The sequence below is a fragment of the Mchenga conophoros genome, linkage group LG14 (assembly GCF_057382185.1).
Source record: "Mchenga conophoros isolate Kocher_MC1m ecotype Shallow Benthic linkage group LG14, M_conophoros_male_GT1.1, whole genome shotgun sequence".
NCBI classification, from domain to species: Eukaryota; Metazoa; Chordata; class Actinopteri; order Cichliformes; family Cichlidae; genus Mchenga; species Mchenga conophoros.
In genome coordinates, this window is record NC_140539.1 from 30284865 (window position 1) to 30309451 (window position 24587).

General features: G+C 38.9%; 1 protein-coding gene across 1 annotated transcript in view; it reads left to right on the forward strand.

The window, feature by feature from the left end:
• Positions 1–345: 345 nt before the first annotated feature.
• Positions 346–24587, forward strand: part of robo1 (roundabout, axon guidance receptor, homolog 1 (Drosophila)) — a 222750-nt gene continuing 198508 nt past the window's right edge. Inside the window, exon 1 of the mRNA XM_085243904.1 lies at positions 346–671. The gene's annotated coding sequence lies outside the window, so the exon portion shown is untranslated. The remainder of the gene's footprint in view (positions 672–24587) is intronic.

The window sequence follows — 24587 nt, forward strand, 5'->3', positions numbered from 1 at the left end:
CTATCAAATCTCAGTTTTACCCCGACCAAAGCTTCAGTTTTCAAAACACAGCTAGGTTAAGTTCTTCCCAGTGTTTCATATAAAAAAGACAACTGTTCTCAAAATGATTCTATAAGGGAAAAAAACAACAATAGGTTATTATTCAAAAATGTCTTGAATTTCGTTTGCTTTAGAAGATGTGGCCACGAGAACCTCGAGAACCATCTATAAAGCAGGCATTTTTTAGGAGGCTGTTTGGTTGCAGTCTTCTGACAGACACGCAGGCAGATATCGGTGCCGTTAGTTTAGCGCAGCTTTAGGACCCAGAGAGACTGACGCGGCTGCTCCCTGCAGAAGAAGCATGAACAGATTTGAATGCGCTGGCTCTCCACCGCTACCCTAACACCACTGTACATAACGGACCGGAACTTCTCATTTTCACCCTGAAGGATAAGGTTTATCAAAGGACTCTGCATTGGTTCCAGTTTCCAATGGTTTGTTTCTGGGAAGCAGGATAACCCGCTTCCACTCAAGTCGCTCAGTTACTAGTTGTAGGCTGTCCATGTCCCTGGGTTTTGTTCACAGCTACGTGCACAGCAAATAAAAGTTTTACGGACCAGCCGGCATGGATCACCTCGGCTTTTAAGTGAAACACACACACGTGCAGCAGCCCGTCGCGTCATTTTGGAGAGGTAAGTTGAATTTCGCTGTTGTTAGTGAATAGTGCTGCGAAAAGTGCGATGACAAGCGCAGTTTGGTGAAAAATGGTGCTCTTTCTGTCGGTGCGGAGGCTTGCTGTGGACTATTGTCTGTGTGATTCATGGAGGCTAGTCTGCAGTTCTTCTGACTAAACACATTGCACAGACACACTGGTTTTCTATGCGTAAAACTGGTGCCTTTTGGTAGATTTTTCTTTATAGCGCATAAAACACGGTGATCTACTTTTACAGCAAATTTGATGTATTCGGGTACATAAAATTGTGTCGTAAAAATTAACATTTTATTTTAAAGCCATTTCCACAGCTAGTGTCATGTCGTCTTGTGATTTGACAAGTGTGTCTGTTACTTGTCAAAGCACCCTGTTGACTGATGGGCTGTCATACTCCGCCGGCGGAGCTGTCCCTTTTCTGTGGTGCTGAAACTTTCCCAACTGGCCGCGTGGCTTGTCGCATCACAGGAGAGCAGTGACAGGAATCAAGCAATGTACTCGTGTATTTTTGTTATTTCCAGGGACTGACATTTAGGATTTGAAAGGTAAACACAACTAAGCTCTTTACCGGTCTACCTGCAACATGATTCGTACAGGGTGATGCGTGTAACTCCCACGGCACTGACTTACAGCACTGAAATCTCAACAGGGACTACAGTAAAAAGTGAGAGGGATGGAACAGGCATCATTTGAATGAACACAAAGGGAATTTAAAAAAAAAAACGGAATTTAATTAAAATTGTAAAACGATCTACTTTATGCTATATATTAAGATTTAAAGCATTAAGAGTTATAGTTATGCATTATAGTCAGTTTTGAACAGTTTTTGGTCTATTTATGGACTTTGCTTGGCTGAAGGCTTGCAGCTATGTGAACTCAGATTCACTGTGAGGAGCTCCTGTCTGTGATTGCTGTTATCACTAATCTGAAGCTCTTCACATCTGAGATTTACAATATGGCTGTGAGGATTTCTGTAGACAGGTGGAGTGCCGTTGATGCTGCTGCCATGGCATTGCTTCATACAGTATTTTCTATCTCAGCTCAAGCTCCAGAGCAGACTGCCCTTTGTAATACTGTGTGAGTCTTAATAGTCTTGGCAGCATTTGGCACAGTGGCACTTTACAGACTGATTCACTTTCTCAGAGAGCTGACCAGCGTTTTCTTTTCTTTTTCTTTTTCTTTATCTTTTTCCTATTTTTGGTTTTAGTGATGGTGGTGATGAATTGGGCTGGCTGGATTTTAAAACCAATGAATGGCTTTTTTGTTATAATATAAGTCCCTCCTTGAGCATTTTTGAAGGCAAGTAAGAATTTCTGGAACTTCTCTTAAGACTTTTTTTTTTAATGTAAAAACACACATTATTATTGGAAATAATAAGATTACATATTTCTCATGCAAATTCGACTCTCCTGTTGTAATAATTTTATCAGTCTTTTTATAATACCCATTCCTGCTGTGTTACTGACATTTAATTATGTTATCAATTATTCTTTTGTGTGCATTTAGCATTTGTTACATTACAAAGACAATTCATTTTTCCCAAATCCCATTTTTGCTGTAATCTTATCTCTCCCTCTTCACTGCACTTCCAGTTCACATGTCGGTATATTACCATTTTCTTTGTCGTGACAAAGAAAATGATATTACATGCATATTAAACATGCTGGATATTCCATATCACACTGCATCAAATTGATAATAATTAGGTTCAAAAATTGAGATCAGGGACAAAACAAAGAATGAGATATTAGGGACTTATTCAGAGAGAATAATAGCAGAATTTAAAATCATTTTATTTGCAGCTTACTCTTGCTTTTGTTTGTTGAATGGGTGACTTTGCCCACTGTGAACTGCTGGTCACACGTCTATGGTTGCTTCAGTAAATCTCTCTAATCCAGAGAGGCGGATCATATATGCCGTCATGGCAAATTTGGGGCTTATCAGCAGACTTGAAATTTTGTGCGTGGCAGTCAGAGCGGGACATGAAGAGATCTCATCTAACAGGATTAGGGATATTTGGAAATAAGACAGCAAAGCGGGTAATGAATAAAACATTAATACATTGTGAGTAAAACCAACAACAGTAACTAATAAAATCAGTAAAGATTCTTTGAAAGGTTTTCCTGTCACAAATCTCCAGAATTGCATTACAATATTTTGATTGTGTTTACACACTTTCACTTTCACTGTTTATAAAAAGACCTGTTCTCACTTATTAGTATTCACTGGTTAAGAAGATTGAAAGATTTCCAAAGAGTACAAGAAATCATCATTCAAAATTGCAGGTATTTCATGTATTCGAAACATTTCTGCAATAGAAAATGACAAAAAAGAAAAAACCACAACGATAACCCATTGTTAGGTGAAAATGATAGAGGAAGTAACCATTACTCTTCTTCATCTACTTTCCACCCTGAAGATGTTTGAATACCCTGAGGCTTCTGACGATTGATTTCTATTTTATTGTTTTTATTTTTCATTTCTCTGTCATACCGGATGAAATTGCTGTCCTGCAAGGTTGCTTGATTGAAAAACTCCAGTTCAGTTTAGCTCATCCCCCTCAGAGCCCCGAGGCTGTGGCTCCATCAACGGGGAGATCCCGTTCCCTCTGACACCCGACCTCACATGCAAAAGGTCGAGGGCTGCTCGCTGTCGGCAGGTCTCATCATTCCCCCATGACACGGCCATTATGGTGCCCCCTGGATGGCATGTCAGTCACCTATAGTGGCAAGTCAATTAGTCACGTCTTAAGGGAGTTAGGGTATGTTTGCTTGTTGGATTTTGTCATTCATCTGCACGTGGAGGACACGCTGGAAAGGGATTACAATTTTCCCATCACAATCAGTTAACTTACTGTATGCCACAAAACAATTAAGGACTCACATTTTTATCTTAATTCATCAAACGTTCCTCAAGTAATTGTTAAGAAAACATGTTATAAGACCAAAGTTAAGAATAAATGACTAACAAAAACAACAGAATGAGAAAAAGATGAAGGCTTTCTAGAAAAGTCAGAATTGGGATGCAGGAGATTGTGATCAAAGTTGTGGTTTAAGGTGTCTATGCTTGCCTCTCAAGGAGATTCAGTGTTGTGTGAATCAAACAGAGAATTTGCAGCACCACATGGAGATTTATGCTGTTAAGTACCTGGATGATTGCTTTTTTCTTAAGTCTGTCTTTACTCTGTATGTGTGTATTTTTAACAGAGGTTGCTTGTTTGCAGATGTCTCATGAATGACTCACTTTCTATTTTTTTCCACTTTTTCATCTTGGTCAAAATACAGGATTCTCAAACCACATCAATATTTTCTTTGATGAGGGCTATTATAGTTTTTCAGCTTTAATATATTTGTCTTTGCCAGGCCAGTAGTTGTATTTTTCTATGAACATACTGTCACAGAAGAGGAATTTGTTCTGTGCCCAAATCTGTAATGTCAAAGCAATGTACAGCTCCATAAAGTGTGAAATGGAAACGATTGAAAATGTGGCTGAGAGTGTATTCCATGATTTGTCTCAAGATAACTGTGCATTTGCTGCTCTAAAACTCTGAGTAAAATGGGCCACATAAAGTGTGATCTCGATCAGCAGTAGCTGGCTCTAAGACGCCCTGTTGCACACCTCAGTACAGAAAAAAGTTTAAAAAAAATGTTTAGCTGCTTGCCACTTAGTATCAAACCAAATGTATTGGGGGTAAGCCTTTGCGATAGACTGCTGTCCTATCCCTGGGTTTGTGTTGTGCAGCTGCTGTAAGCTGCTTCATGCCCCTGCATCAGGTGATAAGCTCCTGGCCCGTCAGCCTCCTCAGCATGCACAAGTTTCCCTACATAGTAAAGCTAACAGAGAAATGTAAATGCTGAGAAAAGCTTTCTGTGAATGCAAAAAAAAAAAAACCCTCACTATTCACTGTCAGCCTCAAGATCCCTAACAAGACATCTGATTTTTAGACAAAAAGGTTAAAGTAAAAACAAAAGAAGTTTATTAATAAAATCCATAATATACTGTGGGTAGAAAGAGAGACAAAAAATGCTCTTTTTTGTAGTGTTCAGTGGTGGCTTATGTTGTTAAATGTCATGTGGTTTCTGGTGTTGCTTATATTCAAAAAAGTTTAATTGTTAAAATGTTGACAAGTGCTTTGTTAGTTCTTCTTCAGTTTAGAAGTGTTGAACAGAAAAGTTGTTGTTCTCTGTTGTTTAACATCAAAAGTGAATGAAGTTGTGCATTTTTGCATTCACAGGCCACATAAGAGCTTTTTTTCTTCTGTCCAAAAGTTAAAAAAGTACAATAATCATATTTAAAGATTAAAGTTCGTATTAAGGTAGTACCATTTAAAATGGGATAATATTACCAGTTTTTTAGATTGCTGTTGTCATGACAGCACCCCCTGTTAGTACTTCTAACTAGATTGGCAGATCTGTGCAGTCTGTCAGTGTAATGGTTTACATCTTGGAGTCTACACGGATCTGAGGTCAACACAAACCTACTCCTCGCTGTGGGTTTTGACAGCAACTTTCTCATTTTCCATCCTCGTGACTATACCCTTCCAACAGAAACAGGATCCTTCTCCTTTTTATAATCTGGGACCAACTTAAGGGCGCTGGAGTTGCTGACACAGCAGGAGGGAATTAATGCTAATGTTAGAAAGCTAACTTATCCAGTTCTCAATCCTTTCTTCATAGTGAGGGTTAGCTATCGAGAAGTCTACCATGCTGGCTGCTATTTCTGAGAGGAACACGTTCCTAGAATAGCACAAGTCCCCCATATGCTGAAAGTTGGAAATGTCAAATAAGCAGCTATGTGTTGTTGCAACGCTTGAAAACTCACTCTATTACTGCTTAAAGACCATACAGAGGATGTACAGTCAGATACATAGCGCTATGACATTTACTAACAATACTAGTGCACAAATGTCAGTCAACTGCTGACATTATCCTTCTCAGGAAAATGTACACAATAGTTCTAGTGTCATCTCAGTTTATGTTTTCTTGTGAAGAATTCAAATGAAATGTGAAAAAAATAGTTTTAAGTCTTATTCTTCTCCTTCTTTCATTTCCCAAGGCCTATCATCTGCCTCTGAAAAAATAATTTTTTAAGTGTTACCTTTGAATTACTGCACTTACATATTCAGCTTTTACCCAAGGGTTAGGAATAAGAATTCAGTTTTCTTCCCTGCCATATCTTATATCTTGATTTTTCTCCTCTAGCTCATTGGAGTATGCCTACTTTGCGATAAAACTCAATATTAGTGTCTGGACATCTCCTACATCACTGGCACCCACACTAGCCAGTATCTGGCAGGATATCTGTGGTTTATTATTTTGTGTTTTTCTTGCTATAATGTGCTGCATTATTTAACAGGTTTTAAAGTCATAAAACAGCTTGGGTCCCAGCGGGAGGCACTGAGCTGTACTTGGGGTGTTTTTTCATTTCTGGGGATTTTTAAAGCGTCTTTTGATTTTGGGGGACTGTCCTGTGCCTGGACACAGTTTGAAATGTGGGGTGGAGGCAGAAAGGGGCTGCTGAATATCACATTTTTTTTCTTATCAGAAGGTTGTCCTCCCCCTTTTTTTTCCTTTTCTGCCTTAGCTCTACCTTCTTCCTTTCATGTGCCTCTGATATCACGATCAGCTGCAGTAACTGCTCCACTGCTTCTTGGGATGAGAATGCCTCAGTCCCTCAATCTCCATATTACCCAAAGCACACTTAATGAATAAAGTGCCTTTTACTGTGCGACATTGGACTGAGTGGAGAGCACAAAAACCAAGGCAAGGTCACTTCTGCAGTGTGTTCTTGTTAACTCAAATTCTGAATGCCAGCTGTTATTTGCATGCATTTGTTTGTCTCACGCAGTTTCTTTAAACATAGTGGCCAAGTTCTGCATACTCAGCAGTGGCTCATTGTTTGATGTCAATACCCAATTCCAAATGGGATGAGAAAGAGTACACAGTTGCCTGGTGTGTATTGTCTGTCAGTCTCTCAGTTGTCTGTGCTGCTCTAAATTTGCAACAAAGTCAAATGTACCCTGTGTATGTGTGCACATTCATTTGCATTATTTGTGTGTAATAACATCCACTCCCAAATATGAATCTGAATAATCAGTTAGCAGTGCAAATGTGCACAGCTTTTTTGTTTTTAATGTGTGCATGTGCCGGCTGAGGTGTATGCAGCCACTGGGATTAGTGGTAACCCATAACGTAGGCCAGGTCATCAGTAAGGAGCACATCATCTTGTCTCAGCTCCCCACAGAGACAAAGGCAGTAGATACCCCCTTTGTAGCAGCTGGGAACAAAGCACTAAATGTGCAGACTTGCATTAATGCAGGTAGATTAAAAAAAGATATATGGATTAATCAGCGCAATAGATATATTGAAATGTTCTCTCTCGTAGCCGACTCCGATCAATGGCCATTATGCTACTTGGATACATGTGTAAAGAGTCCCTTTCTCCCTGTCTGTGTACACATTTTGCAATAGTTTCTTTGCTTAATGATGGGTTGGTGTGGCCCTGTGGACATCGTTTGTCCCCTTTAATTACCTGGAGGTAGAGATTGTTATTCATGGTAAGGGACGGGGGAATAGTTGTCTGTACGCCCCCCCTCCCCGAGGCCTGCTGCTCTGAGCATTGATGTGGGAGGATGTGCAGAAAACAGATGCTACCCCATGATTTCTGAGTGTTTGTACTAATGATGAGCATCACTAGTCTATCTTTCAACCCTTTAATGGAGGTTCAGCTTGATTTAAAGTCAGATTTTATGGATGGAGCAGTAGTTTCTAGTCTTTCTCATAACCAAGGGCTGCGCTGCAGCTTTTAGACAGCGATACTGTATTTTTTTTTACTTTGCCTTGTCCTTTAGAGGTTGATGTAAAGACAGCTTTATGTCAGATCTGATACTGCTTGTTTTTGAGGCAAACCAGCAAATTTGTCCCATTCACTGCGAGCCGTGTCTACCTCGATCTTCTTTCAGCCAGACAGCCATTGATCACTGTTCATTTTAGTGCAATGTGAAAATTAACTTGCAGAGACTCAAAATTATTCTGCGATAGGTAATCAATTACATTTTTCAGCTATATGCCATCTCTTATTGTTAGGCTCAATTGCACTTTGAGAACTCGATTTGTTGTTGCATGCAAGGATGGAAAGACATTTTGGACTTTAGAGTTGGCTAATACTGCACTGACAGACTCTGATGCCCTTAAAGCAACCCCAGGAAACAAAATTTTGTAGCGTTCCAGCAAATTTGATGATTTCTTGGATTTGGATAGCTGATGTCACTCAGGTTTCCGACACAATTAGGTAATCTGGACTGAAAATGAGGGTAACAACTACATCGTCTATTATATACCGCTACAAAGCACAGTTTATACCTTTTACCTCTATTTACTTCATTATCTGAATATTATCAACAAGGCTCATTTGGGCACTCCAGTTTTGGATATGAATACTGTTCATTTGAATATTCATATTATTGGGAAGGCTGGTAGATATTTCTTCCTCCTTGTCTTGTGTGTGAGTCTCTATCCCGCTTGTATTTAAGTGTTGGGCTGGATATGTCCCAAAGGCTGGCTCTAATTCCCTGTGGTGTCCATCAGACCCCTGTCCCTCGAAGCTCTGACAGAAGGAGCTATTATTTTCTCATCGCCCTGGTGGCCTATGTCCCCTGGGAGACGCGTCACCACGTGACTGACAGTTCCATAAACACAGCCCTGGGGTGACTGAGTGAGAGCTCACTGCAGCGACACCAGCGTCCCGCCTCTCTCCCTCTTCCTCTTCCTCTCTCTCTTTCTCCAGACTTCTCATCTCTGTGTGTCTATCTGTCATGACCTGGTCCACCCTCGGCCTCCCTACTCCACCTCTTCCCATTACCCTCACCTGACGCTCAGGGTCAGAAGCCACCTGTGTTGAGGCGAGTTTATTGCTAACCTTGCTGCACCCTTTCCACCAGCTGACCATGAAACAACCCCCACCCCAAACAGCTTTGTCATCTATGATATTCAACACATTTTCAATATTTTTAGGTGCACTCTATTAGTTCCTTTAATGCAGTATCATAACAACATGGCACAGATTGCATGGGCTGGTGCAGCTCCACTGTGTATGTGTCAGTAGGTCTAACTCCGATGTAACTAAGACAGATGACTATGTCAAGGTTGTTTCCCCACAGGGCTGGGAGAGTAGTTCTCCTCCCAAGCTGCTCCGCTCCCTCCACTTTTCAGGTTTCACTGGGGCCTCACAGCTTATTGTAATGACCTGATGTAGATTCAGAATCAGCAGCCCGGGACATCCATCTACATCAGGGTGCAGGAGACAGGAATACCCTCCAAGTCTGTCTGCGAGCTTGAGTGTGTGTGTGTGTGTGTTTATGTTTGTCCCTTCATGTCTGTTCACATAAGAACAGCGTTTTTGTTCCTGAACTAGGTCTAGGAGATATGGGCATAAAATTCCTACTGGAGTTTTTACACTGAATGGTGCTAGATGATATTTTCCACAGAGTGGGCTAGCTGTTCATTTGCAAGTCAAAGCATTATGTGAGATGTCAGAAGCACATCTATTACAACCAAAAACTGTGATTTAGAAAAAAAATGTGATGACATACTTAAAAGCAGTCAGGAGCCAATGCACATTTTTGAGAAACTTAATAAGATCATTTTTCATATTCTGTTATAATATTTTAAATGTAACTGTTTTACTGGGTATACTGATTTTACTCAGTTGGGGTTTTTACCCAGCAGTCAAACATTCTTTTCCAACAGAGGACTCAAAGCTGTTAAGTCGCTTTCTTCAAAGCCACCAGAATCCATTGACAAGAATAGTAATTTCACCTAGAAGAACAATGGAGTTGCTCATCTACAGATGTCTCAAACCATTAGTTTGAGGTATTGTGAGCCTTTTGGAAGGGTTCATTTTGATCCACCTAATGTGTTCTAGCACCAGAGTTGCACAGCGCAAGATAAGCATACTTTCACTTTGACTGGCGTGAAAATGAGCTATTTTTTTTATTAAGTTATTCAGTCTCTTGCTCTTCTCAGTTACCACTTACACCACCTGAATGCAACAATGGCCTCTTGTTTTGGTCGTAAAACTTTTAAGTTCTTCTTTTAATATTTGTTGGAGATATTTATGATATTGTGAACATATAATGTTTAGCTACTGAGTATGCCCGAATGCCTCAATCCAAGAGTAATGCAGTTGGGTATTTTAGAAGACACTTTCTATGCGCTAGGCTTTTGTGCTGCATTACCTTTTACTGCTAAAACTGAATGTCAAATATCTGCCAATTTTAAGAAAAAGACTATAGTTCAGTAGAGTACTATTTTATTATTCATCATGAATTTTGAATCAGCTGCTGCAGCTGGACGCAACTTCTATTCTATTTAACGTTATCTATTAAACATTAAATAATAATTAGTTTTTGGCATCTCCCATTGCATAAAGGGATTATAGGTTATGAATGTTTTTACCCTGAAAGTTTATGAACATTTTCTAGCTATGATTTAAGTGATGATTTATCCTTTTAAGAAGTTTAGCATTCACACGTGACTTCTGACTTCTTCTTATCACTTTATCTTTAACAGACTTAAATTTTTTAATTCTGAAACTTGGTCAATGTCACATTTAGCATGGCTATCACTTTTACACCGCTCCCTGGAAGTTCTGTTCCAACCTGTGTGCTCTATGACTTTACAACAAACCTATAACTTGTGCAAAGGGCAAACAGTTAATTCTTTTTTATATCCAAATTTCAAGTGAAGGATCATCTCTGGTGATGAAAGGCATGTCTCCGGCTTTGACTGAGCAATTTTCTGTAGTTTTTTATTTGAAGAGTCCACAGTTTTCTAGCCTAAAGGCAACATGTCAGGTGAAGAGCAAAACCAGAAGCATGCTCAATTTATTTTATTTTTTTTAAAGATTCATCAGGTTGTACACTGTGAATTCGTCCCCGAAGGTAAGACTGGCAGAGCTGACTTGTACAATAACATACTGTGGTGCCTGAGGGAGAACATTCAGAGGAAACGATCAGAACAGCAGTGCGTCCCATCTCATGCCAGCTCAGAATGCACTGAAAACGCATTTTTTGCTCTTGAATTTTTTGCTCAAACAAACACAATCTTTCCTGAGCACCTGGACCACTCGCCAGATTTGGCAGCCCCACAGCCTCGCCCACTTCCTGAAAATCAAAATCAAGTTGAAAGATTGCTGTTTTGGTACACTGGAGAGGATCCAATGCCCATTGCAGAAGGACAAGTTCAAGGGGACAAAAATAAAAAACTCAGTGAAAACAGTTACCAAGCGCATGAGACAACTGATCGCCAACAGCAAAATCTAAATCAGGTAAGGTTTTATATTTTTATGGTTCTGTCCTCAGAACATTTTGATCACATCTTTTATATAACTCTCCTCATACAAAATTTAAGGACATTGTTCAGTCAAGATTCCCCAAACTATATTTCACATTCTTTATGCCAGGCTTCTATAAAGCATATTATAAACGTTCTTTTAATAAATAGTCATAATTGTAAGGTGGGTTAGAGCAGGCAGTATTTCACCAAAGTGTAAATATTTTATCACCTTCTTTTTTCAGATTAAGTCTGGGAGATGATAGTGTAGTGTTTAAAAGTCATGTTTGATGCTTTAACTACCTGCACTGTTTCCACTACACTGGAACATTTACAATGATGTAAGTCCATTGTTCCTATAGGAAATAAATATATAAGTTAATAGAGAGTCAAGCCATAAAATAAAGAGACACTCAACCCCTGCCCTTTCTCTGCAAATCTTTTTTTTCAGCTCCACATCTGAAAACCGTCTCGCACCTATTGGCCAATTGCCCTCCTTGCCTGCAGTTACATAAATACATTCTAAATGAGTAATTTTATAAGTAAGCCTGTTTTGGCAGATAAATATGTTTGTTTTTAGCATTTAATGCCGGAAACAATTAGCCTGATTCTGTCTGAAGATAACAAAAGAAATACACATGCTACACTAAACAGAACTTATGTCCAATATATTAGATACAACTGACATGAAGGCAATTGTAACTTGTAACAAACCTTGACACAGATGTCTACTTCAGGCTACAGTTAACACAGGCTCACCAAAATTGGGCAACAGAAGATTGAAAAAGGCTGCCTGATCTGATGCGTCTCAATTTCAGGTGCCACATCCCACTGGTACGGTCAGACTTTGGTGTAAGCAGCATGAAAGAATGGATTCACGCTGCCTTGTATCAATGTTTCTTCCTCAGCTTGTAATGAGTGGGGGATATTTTCTTGGCAGACTTTGAGCCCCTGAGTACCAAATGAGCATCATTTAAACACCACAACCTACCTGAGTATTGTTGCTGAATATTGTCCATCCCTTTATGACAGCACTGTACCCATCAACTCGTGGCTGCTTCCAGCGAAATAATGTGCCATGTCACAGAAGGTGGTCCAAACCAATACTTACAAGGTGAGGTGTAACTAATACATTTCCCCAGTGTCTAAGATTAGCAGCTGGCAACCAATTTAAATTTAATGTGTGGGACCTGGTTTTAGAAAAATGACCTGCTGATAGAAAGGGGTGAAAACTTGTTCATTTGTTGATGGCATTGTGGAGTTAAGTGGAGATTATTTTTTTTGTATTGTTACGTATTTTTAATTACGTATAATTCATCAGGAAGCATTCACTTTCTGCAGGAGACAATTTTAAAGTGTCTCATATTTCTCACTTTTCATTCAGTTTAATTCATCTTTAAAAAAAAGAAAGTGCCAAATCATGAGTCATCTTCTGGCACTTTATAGAATAACATTAACACAATAATTCACCCTTGAGCAGGGACTTGAAGACAGTGTACCTCAAACAGTTTGGGTTAGGAAAGAATGTGGGGGGGACACACATGAACAATGAGAGCTAAATGGCTTTGTGTGACAGAGAAAGGAGATTTAAGGACTGACTGTTTAGATCACAACCATAGTCAGTATATGTTTAACACCCCAGATCTGAGGTGATATTGATCTTCCCAATTGCCTTCAGAAAGAAAACTTTTAAAAAAGTTGACCAAGAAAGAGTTTTTACTACTTTTAAAAACCCATGTTCTGTCCATATCGTAATTCTCTCTTGACAGCCTATTAATGGAACTTGAGATGCATTTTAAATGAATTCTTTTGATGTCTCTGTCCTTGTATGCACTCAAATGATAAAATACACTGGAGATGTAGGTGTGTGCCAGCATGTGTTTCTGTAGGTGTCTGATTTAGTAGAGCAGGTGATACCTACACTTGAGAGGACGAGGCTAATACTAACAAGGGCAACATTTAAAGAGCTTGTGTTTTTAGCACTTTCAGATTTAATACCCTGCCCTATCAACAAATTAACACTGGCACTTTTCTTTCAAATTTAAAGTACCATCCGTAACAAAGCAGGCCTGCTAACATTGCAATACTGTTATAAGAGACTTTATGTTAATGCAGCTTTGCAGAGCATGTAAGTGCAAAGTGAACTCTGAGTAGTGGGAAAGTCAATGAATATTCAGCTCAGTCTTCTTTCTATTTGACTGCCACTGTAAAGATAAATGAAGAGGCATGAATCTGATTTTGTCAGTTATTTTCATAACCTGACTCTAAGGTAGGACTCTGTAATTGCCAGTTTGATTTACCTGGTAGTGTCACTTTGTGGAGAAAAAGACAAAAAGTTTGAAACAGAAAAAGCATATTTTGACAAAAGAAGAGTCTGTTAAGCATTTCTCTGAGCACATTACATTTACCAGATGCTTGTGGAAAAACCTCAAAAACAAGAGAAACAAAGTTTTTGTCCACTTTGACCCTCTGTTTTAATTGACTAAGGGAAAAGGAGGCTGGGATCACTGCCTGTCAGTGTGTGAATACTCTAATTAACTAGAACCTTGGAGCATTGTAATCTCTGGATTTTGGAGTATCATAATGCATTAACTTTAATTAAGCTTGTGAGCTACGTGAGCTAATTAGATGAATGTGCTTATTTGTAATCTGGATAATATGAATACATTTTACACAAACTGAAATCAGTCAGTCTTGCTAATTACAGTGTGTGTGATAGCTCTAATTGGGTACTGTGTGCCTGCCTGTCGACGATACACTCTCTGTTGTTACTATCTGTGCACCCGGCTTAGGCTAATGTGTTGAAATCCTCATGGAGAGATGATGTGCTCGGCTGAAGGCTGACAGTCCCAAGGAGAAAGGCTCACCATGTCGGAGCCTTGTTGAACCACGTACATGTTCAGGACCACTGCTCCTGTCTGTCAGCAACAAGGCAGTGCAAACCCACTGTGTTCTCATTATCTACCTGATTTTTCCTCTCTTTCCTGCTCTGTGGCAGTCGTTGCAGCTGCTGCTGTTTATCCCTGTATAGTTTTCATGTCTCATATCACACATTTGATCTTTGTCTGCTGTTTGCTGGAGCATGAAAGTCTACCACTATGAATTGTCAGGGCCAGTGGTTTGAATGTTGAAAGGGGAGGAAAGAACTGTATCCATTTCACAGCTGGTCCATTTTAAAGATGGATTTACAGTATCAGTTTCTTGAGATCGGGGCCGTCTTGTAATCATTATGACTTATAAACATTAGAATCATCTGTTTTGCCTTCAAAACTGCTTTAATTCTCCATAGCATAGATTCAACAAGGTGCTGGAAACATTACAGCATGTACAGTAACAACCTCACACCGACCTGTATAGATGAAAGGTTCCATAGTATACAATGAACTAAATGTCACATTTAAGAAAGCAGTTTAAGATGGTCTGAGTTTTGTGACATGACATGTTATCCTGCTGGAAACAGCCATCAGAATATGGGTTCACTATGATCATTGAGGGATGGGTGGTCTGTTGTCACTAATACTAAGGAATCAAAATGTGCCAAAAATATCCCTCATACTGTTATACCACTAACTCCAGCCTTAGCCCTTTATAGATGGTAGGACGTGTCCATACTTTCATGTCTTTTACACCAGATTCAGACCCTGTGATCAAAATGTGGCACTATAAATGGAGTCTTGTCAGAACAGGAAACACTTTTCCAATCTTCTATTGCCCAATTTGTGGGGGAGCGCATTTAAATTGTATTCTCATTTTCCTGCGCTTAGCTGGTAGGAATGGCGCCTGGTGTGGTTGGTGTAGCCCAGCTGTTTCAAGGTTTGTGCTGCTGTTTTTTTTATGTAATTCATTTAACCTTTATTTATATGGGTAGTCCCATTGAGACTCAATGTCAATGTCAGAGATGCTTTTCTGCATACTCTATTTGCAACAAGTGTTACTGTTGTCTTCCCATTAATCAAATCTTATCTGACCTCTCACCTCAACAAGATATTTTTGCCAAGAGAATTGCTGCCATTTGGATATTTTCTCTTTTTCAGACCATTTTCTGTAAACCCTAGGTGGTTGTGTCATTGAATTCCAGTAAATCAGCAGTTCCTGTAATATTCCAACCAGTCATTCTGGCATCAAAAATATGCTACATTTAAAGTCATCTTTCTCCCCCAACATTCTGCCCTTTACTGTGATAAGCTGACCTGGATGAATGAAGGTTCCATAGCACCATGTTTTGTCTTTATGTAATCTTTTAATAAAAGACATACTCGACTGTTCAAGCTATAATTTGCATGGAATCTTCTGACTGTATTCTGTGACAACGGTGCGTGGATAATATGTTGCTATAAATGAATCTGTGATTATCTTTATTGTCCGTCAAAAGCCAAGCAAACTACTGTTACCCTGTATCGTCATTAGAGACCTTTTATTAAGGCGAATTAAAAACCTACAAAGACCTACAAAGTTTGTGTAGCTCGATTTATTTCAGATTTCCACAATATGCTCAGTTTTTAATTCAGCAGATCATCGTACTCAAGTTTACATCCCTAAAACCACTATGTTGCTGCCATGTGATTGGATAAACATAGAAACTGATAGTAATGAAGTGCAAATACTTTCTTACTTTAAGCAGAATTTTCAGTAGCTATACTTGAATATTTGCTTTTTTCTCAACTTTTAACTTTTATTATCTACATTTTAACACAAATTTAGGTACTTTCTCAGTACTAATTTCTGTACTTACATTTTCATAACATGCTTATTGTCTTAGCTGTAAGTCAAATCAAACTGGTTTGGAGCTAAATGGAGGCAAAAATAAAACATGAAATGCAATTCCATTGGTGTATCCATTACTGCTAAATGCAAATGAAGCGATGAAAATGGCAAAGATTATATAATTCATGCATCATTGCACTATACTCTGAGGATAGACTGTGCCAGAATGATCTGGAACAATGAGGACTCACAGTATTTCAGCATCTAGGTAGCACTACAGAGAAAAAGCCAGTATAAAGAGAGTAACTTTTTTTTAAGTGGCAGGCAATTTCAAATGCAACATTTTGAAACGCTTAGCAAATTTAATCACACACGCAAATTGTATCCATGCAATTTGTCACATGTGTCTGCCAGCTAAAGGTACAGCTGCTGTATTTCTCAGGGAGAGAAAGGAATGTGAGATAGCTTTACTTAGAGATGGAGAAGGATGAAAGAAAGCAGGAGAGGAAGAAGAGAGATAGGGACTGCTCAGTGACATTTAATAAACTGGGATTATAAAGCTTGCTAAGAATGTCCTTATTTATCCGAGAATGTTATTGAATTCATGATGTGTTGCTGAAGTAAAATTTATTTATTTATTTATTTCATATTGTGAAAAGTCCTGCAAAACAAACTGAACTATGCTATTTGGGTGACTGGCAGTGCTGCGACGTTTAAGACAGGATATAATGATTAATTTGCAAAATTTTGGTGAAGTTTACAGTAATGCACAATGTTCCACTGGTGCGAAGTGACTATGATGTTCATGGTCAATGTTAGGGTTACACTGAGTAGCAAATTAGCTATGATGACTGCACACCATCTACTTATAGGTTGTTAAATTTAGTTGGCTAACACAAATAGCAGCAGCACAGCTCAGCTCCAACTCTGCTGGAGAGTTAGGATTCCCACATCTGCCAAATCCTACCTTAACTGTATAGGTGTAAGTCACCTATTTAAAATCTAGGTCCCAGCAAAGAGAGATTTAAAAAAAATCCCTTTGTTTCTCTTCCTGTGTTCTATGAAACAGATGTTCAAGATGAGTACATATGCTAGAATTATGATTTAAGTTTACAAAATAAAATTGCATAGCAGGCAGAGGGTGTCCTTCAAAGAGCTACTTTTTACTCAACTGGAGAATAAATTAAATAAACTAGAATAATAAGTATAATAAGTAAAGTATAATTAGAAGCATAAATTCCTCTTTTTCTGCTCTGTACAATGGGGTGGGATTCAGTTACATATAATACAATGCTGCTACAATATTCTGCTCACAATAATGACAATAACAGGGCAGGACATTTTTATACCATACCCCATATACAACAGTCATCTAAGATTTATCCAATATGTAAGAGAAAAAAATACCCTAAACGTGCATGAATTGTGTACTGTATTATTTATTGTCATTAAATTGGCACATAATTTAGTTAATTTGCTGTCTGATTTGTCTTATTCTGTGTTTCTTCTTCTCTTAGTTAGTTACTTTTTGTTTACTTTACCTCGTTCATTTGATAATAGAGATAAGGAATAGTGACTCTGGTAAGTCAAATACTGAAAGACAACGTATCATAACAGAAACCTGTAGAAGATACTGCTGTATCATTATTTTTTCCGACACTTACTGAGCATGCATTCCATAATTGCTCCTCTTACGCTTTATCAAGTCATTTGATAAATGCTTCTTATTCTTCAATTTTATTTATTTCTTTTGCTCAGTAAAACATTATAAAGTTTTCTTAACAGTTTGATAAATACAGGCCTAGAGCAGTATTGCAAAATGGAGTCCATAAAGCTGTATTAGAGATTGCTGTGTTGTATACAAGAACCCTATTTATTTTCAGGATTAACTGTCTTACATCATACTGTTATGACAAAAAGCTTAACTAGGTCTGTAAAGATAAATGATACATGATAATTCACTACAGAGGCAGCAAGAGTTATGTTGGCTAATAAATGAGAAAGAGAACATGTAGCATGGAGGAAACAGAAGAAAATGTGCCTGTGGCCCAATTTCAAACAGACGCCTGGAGTCATGTTGTCTTCAGTCTGCCTTCGTGGTTCTGTATTCTGTTTATTCAGCTTGAGGCATTCTCTGACAGCTGTGCTGAAATGAGCTCTGTAAAGTTAGAAACAGACCTCTGAAGTTAAAAAAAAGTAGTCTTACACAACCACCATTGTGACACTTCTTACACCATACAACCCCACAGGGAACTGCAGCCCGGTTTCAATCAGACATCACAGTGAATAGATGAATAGAAAAAACAAGGTGTTACAATGATCTGTACACAAACTGTAAATGCAGTATATGTCCAGACATTATAAACTGTCAAAGAACCCCCCCTCCCCCCAGAAGCCTTATCTATTTATAGGTTATTACACAGAGCGGGTTGAGATTCATAAGGGCATATGGAAGGCAGAAGGAGATTGTCAGCCACTGTCACTTACAGTAAATGAAACCTCTGCTACTCCTGTCCTCCAGAAAGTGCATCTGAAACACACTATTAACTTTCCCATTGCTGATGTCACTTTTTATTGCCCCTTGGTTTCAGGTTTTTCTGAGTTGGCAGGCTCTGCTGCACTCCTTTCCAAACCCAGATAGATGCTTGTGACAGAGCATAGAAATACAGCAATGATGGAGATATTATTCTGAGGATTTAATTTGCCAGAGTGGGTTGGGAAAGTGCACCCTCATGATGATTAATGCAAAAAACCCCATGCTCTGCTTTAGGAAAACCGTCCACTGTCTAGCTTTTGTCTATAAAATCTCTGAGATTTTATTAACACACATTTTTCAACCGTGTTTAGCCTGGAATTGAAAAGTAAGCTTAGTGCAGTTGTAAACCTGCCTGTGTGACATTTTAATCAGTTTTATATGTATATTTCTATATCTAACAGTTTGTTTCTGTGCCTGTCATATGGTGGATGTGACAGATGTTAAATCTGAGAGTGTTTGGTGAGAGGTTAATTACAAATCTGTATGCAGTATGTGGGAACTGGTTGTGAATTAAATTGGAAAATGCCTGCAGCTCATCTTCATCCAGCTGATATCCAATGTAGGTGAGTCTGAGTAATGAGATGGACCAGTTTGTGGGATGAAGACCATCAATTAATCATTTTTAGTTTCTTACAGAAAATATAGTTAGGGATGATTAATAGCAACTATTAATAAGATATTGTTAATGACCAGAGGTCTGCGACTCTACTGTGAGTGCTTAAACCGGCCATCAAGGGACTCGGTGTTGCTTTGCATGTGGCAGAGGGTAAAACGTGTGCTGCTTTTGTGCGGGGCATAATAGAGAGTGGCATTTGAACATACGCTTGCCGCATTGTGCACGCGTAATTAACATTGCATAATCTACCTGCTTACATAGCAACTTTTGTAATTAGAGTTATGATTGCAGCAGGATAATGACAGCGATTCTGCAGCCGATAATGACTGTTGTGCTCTTGGCAGTTGCTGCATTGTTTGTGTAGCAGACTTCTGACATATGGGACACAAAAGGACACAATAGCCAGGCTGACTGCTTTTGTTCAAACCCAGGCAGACCCAATCACTGCAGACAAATTGCGCTGTAAGTCGTCCAAATGATGCTGACCCTGGGAAAATGGTTCAGACACATAAGAATGGGCCCATAATGCGAAAACCTCGGCTACTTTAAGCTTGTGGACACTGAACCTGAGCACAGAACCTATAGCTCCCTGGTGCTCTCTGACTTCAATAATACTGTTTCACTGAGAGACATTTCTCACCGAGTAACAGCTTTTGCAATCTCCCAATCATGGTCTAAAGTCACTCAAAAGGAATAAAGTTAAGTTTGTATTAACTAAAGGCCTGTTTTATTGATATTAGAAAACAAATGTATGTTTTCTGTTTACAGAAAGAAGCACTTTGCCCAGCTTTTAAAAATATGTCCACATGGAGTAATAGGACTAAATAGGATTGGATGTTTTTATGGTAATACTACTTCGAAAAAATCAAAGAACCACCCATCTGTATCCTGAAATAATGGAATTGTCCTTTAAAGAAATGGTGGAGCCTTTATTCAAATAAATTAAGAGTTGTCAAAGATGGCATCTTGATAGCAGGCACTTAGGCCTGTGGCGTCACTCGCTGTGCAGTCAGTGGGGACAGGTCCATAGTGCAGGCTAAGGACTAATCCATCATCACTAGTGAAGGGGCTGGGGGCCATGCGCTTGGCTTCTCACTCCAGGAAATAATAAGCTTTTAATTTTTTAAAGATCACATTCATGAGAAGACAGGTCACTATAAGGAAGCCAAGTTACCAAGCTCATCTCCGGAGAGATACTGGAGTGGCTTCAGCTGTGATTTGAGTTTTATTTTTTCTTCTATCTGCATCAACTTCCCGGTTCTAGACAAAGAGATGCTTATTAAATTGGATCTGCTTATTGTCTAATTTTTCTATACCAGAATAAAAACCTCCATCTAGGCTAGTAGCTTCCACCATTAAAACAAATCCAAATGATCATTCACTACATGACATACAGTAGCAATGAACAGAAAGTGGGACAGTGAAGACGGGTCTCTCCCGGTGGAATGGATGGAGCATATGCTGTTATGTAAGTCAACTGCAGGGCGTCTTAATGGCTGCAGATTTGTTTCTCGTCCCTGAATGTTGCCACTGTCTGCACTGTGGTTCCCACAGCAGTGTGGAAGATTGGTAGTAGGTCTTGGAGGAGCATGAGAGATATGATTTACACAAAGAAGGAAGGACAGGTCAGCCACGTGTCATCCACCCTCCCTACCGATCACTTTCCACCACCCAGGCAGGTTAATCCGTTTATTGTAATGAAGTGAAGGAGCATAATGTGAATGTGAGATCCTTAATCCAGTGTTGGCATTTTTATGAGAAAGGAGAAGACATGGTGACACAGAGAACGGAGTGCATGAGAGGCACAGGGACTATTCATCAAAATACAGTGCTGACATGGCACAGCATGATAAACCACACCTAATGAGATTTGCAGGTGTATGTACAGAAGCAGCAAATCCCCTTAATGGTATTGATGACCACTGCACATGTACTGTAAATGTATTCTTTTTTCACTCATTCATTGTAACCTGTTCCGATACAGTAGGTTTTATCAGTTTATGCACATTTCACCAAATCAGAAATGGACTGCTATGAACTGAAGCTCATTGTTCATTAAAGTGTGATTCCCATGCGCTTTTGTTTGGGTCGCTATTGTTGTACCAGTTACTGTACATATGATTCAAGTCTTTTATAGATATATATAGCACATGGTGCACTAATCCTTAACTCTGGAATCTGAATCTAAGAAAAAATGTAGTCAATGAATCGCTAAAGCAGTTTTTTTTATTATTGAGCAGGAAAAAGCACAGAACTTTTATAATATAAGATTTATTTAATACTTATAATACTGTTTGACCTACTCTCAAATCTGTTTGACCATTTCCAGGTGTGCCAAAATATTCAGAGAAAGTGATAAAAGAAAAGAAAATGTGATTTCTTTAAATAGTGAGGAATACATTTCAGAAATAAATGACATCTACAGTCAATATTTCATGCAAAAAGGCATTTCTATCTATTTTATTTCTAACTGCTGAAGCTATAGCAGTCTGAGTTAACAAACCCTGTGGATATTTTTGTCCCAGTGGTGGGTAATTGTTATTGCTGTGTTCTAAAAAACAAACCTGCATGTGACTATCATCTTTCTGGTCCTGCAAGGCAAAGGAACACGGAAGAAACAAAGGTACCGATTTAATCCTAAAAATACCTTAATGTTGGAAAATATCCAGTTTTATTTGGCTAACTTTCAGCAATATTCCACTCACACTCAGCTAAGATGAGGCTGTGAAGGGCATCGGATGCATTTCAGAAGTAGGGTCAGTGGCAAATAGAAATACTCATTAATACTGGAGAGGCCAGGGTCTATAATGGAACTGCTAACCCTGTGGTTAAAGACTAAGAGCTTTCTGATCAAAGTCACCAAAATAATATTGCTTGTCAGTATTTGAAATTTTAGGTTCTCTTCAAATTGGGGACAAATTGTGACCAGATATTTAAAACAGCGTGAGCATATCAGCAGTGTTTGTTTGTAAGAAAGACGGTAAAGAAGCACGTCGGTAGAGTATTTAGCAATAAACTTTATTCTGGATAGAAAATAACAAGAAAACGTCAGATTTAAATATTAACTATTAAATTAAATACTCTACCTGAGTACTCAAAGTGCTTTATACAACATGCCATTCATACAAGCACTTTTTTCTGTGCTCAAATGCTTTCTATCTAACATTCACACAAAATCAGATGCCAATGAATGCACTGGTGTTAGTGCTTTGCCCAAGGATACTTGACATACAGACTAGAGCAGCCAGAGATCGAACCATCAACCACAATGTTTTTGTGTTAATGTTTTTGTGCTTTATGTCATCTAATCTCTAAGAATGGATGAAATTATGGTAGTTGGCATAAAGTGATCCATGAGCTAAAAAAGTGTGGAATGGGGCATCTTTATGGTTAGTGACATTTCCCAAACTATATCACGTGATCAACAAGTGTTGAAGAGAAAATGCGAACAGAAAACTAATTTCTGCTTGTACACTCAAACCAGTACTTTACAAGAAGTCTTTACAATTTAATCTTTCAAATAGTTATTGCAAAATGATACCATGCATTTATGTCACAGTTTAACTTTATGTTTTGCATTTATTGTATTTGTTTATGTCATACCAGTTGGGCTGATTCTTTGAAATCTTGAAGTCTTTCGGCTTTTTATTACACTATCTTTAAACATAAGCATAAAACTGATGCATTACAATAAACAAACATTGGCAAATAACTGCCTTTAGTAATTGTCAGCTTATTTGTCTGTTGTTATGCTGATTGCACTCGACAACGGCAGTTTCAGCCTTTTCAGCCAATACATCCCCAATGCTGTCCCTCGGTGCTTTTGCTTCCCAAGCTGCTTTACTGTTGGTTAGTGTGCAGTTAGTATCAGAAGTAGAAGATGAAAGAAAAAAAAGGATTAAGCAATGAAAAGTAGAAGTCCCAGTCAGAGGTAAAATGAAGTTCATTCTTATAACCAGAGGTCTCCACTTAGCTTTCCCGAAAGTTATTTGCCAGTCCTGTATTTAAACATTTCACCTGAGAATTTCCAGGTTCATGGATAGTTCACATGGATTTTGTGTTTTCTTAATTCATCACGAAATACTTGCAAGTTGAGAAAAACATATGTCTTTGTTCCTTAATGTTCGATAATATTTCACCCACAGGTTGTGATTCCTGTTGAGTTGGCATTGCCTCGGTTTTGTAGGCCTACAGAAATCAATTTGTGGGCAGCGACTGTTCTGCTGATGGTTCCCGTCTTTTGTTGGAGTTGGTCACTGAGCCAGCAGCAATGCTGCTTGTCAGTGCCTGATTAATTGGCTTGAATCCATTCAGCAGTCATTGAGTCAGATAAAAAGAGACAATAAAGTCCTTTCATTCCTCCCGAACTGAATCTGTAGTGAACAAAGTCGAAGGCGCTGAAACAAGTCTAGCGAAACATGTGCATTCCCTTTGATGGAAGCAGGTTTAATAATGAGTCCTGAGCAATAGTCAATGATTGGACTGTGATGCATCCTTATGTGTGTTTGTAGTTTCCAGGAGGTAGGGCTCAAATAAATCTTCTTTTATCTCCAATTTGTCCATTCATCAATCAAATGGAACACTGTGATGAGTTGAATTATGAATCCAGCTCCCTACTTGATGGAGGGTTGAGGGGGTCCTCCCAATGCCATTCCCAAACCAAAGACCTCTGATGCTGACTTGTCACAGCCATCTCCTTACTGGTAATTGGGTATTTATCAGATTGCCTGCAAGAGGAAGATGCAGTGTTTATCTGACACAATTATCAACAATAATGGGGGATGCTAGCCTGCTAGTCTTCAAGGAAACTGTTAGTATGGTATGGATTCACATGGCCATGAGTAGTGAATGCAACAACTGGGACTTTATAAGACATTTAGGCAGGAAAATGATTGTCATATGGAAACAAATGTGCAAATACAACAAATAATTATTAGAGTTTGCTGTGACACTGAAGGAATAAAGTAATGAAAACACATGTTGGTGCAACCCCAACGTTGAGATCTAACAGAGAGACTTTTCAGTGACTTATCTCATTCAAAAGCCAGGAAATAAAAGAGGTGCAAGACTAAATCGATGCAGCTGTGAGGAAAAGAATGACATAAAAGCTTCCATGATAAGTGGCAAATACATGGTCCATTTAGTGCGTTATTAAAAGACATGCAAGTCTGGAAGAATTAAGTAATATGAAACCAGAAAGTTTTCATAGCAGTGCCAAATTCACTGTCATTGCAACATATGTTGAATTCCACTGGTTGTTGTGGAATGGTAATGTAAATCATCATTATAAATGATCCAATGCTTGTAGAGACTCAGTCACTGCTGTGGTGCCTTGAAATATTTGATAAAGCATGTCCATCATGTTTTTGTTGAAGCATATCCAACTCAAGGAGTATGTCATGCCTGGAAAAAAGGCTGTAAAGAGAAAATCATACTGCCTCACAGCGCAGGGAGGGAAGTCTGAAAGACCAAGAAACGAAGCAGTCAAGGCTGCCTGGCCTGCTGGATGTAATCAAACAAGGGTGACCAGGTTGTTCCACAGATGGCTGATCTGGAGAATCCTCCGATTTATTTCCATGCCACAGACGGTCCTTGTCACTATGTGCAGGTGATTTCAGTAGGGCAGCATTCTCTCTCTCTCTCTCTCTCAGACACACACACACACCACTAAACTCTGACATCTTGGCTCCCGCGTCTGAAATCAATTTGACA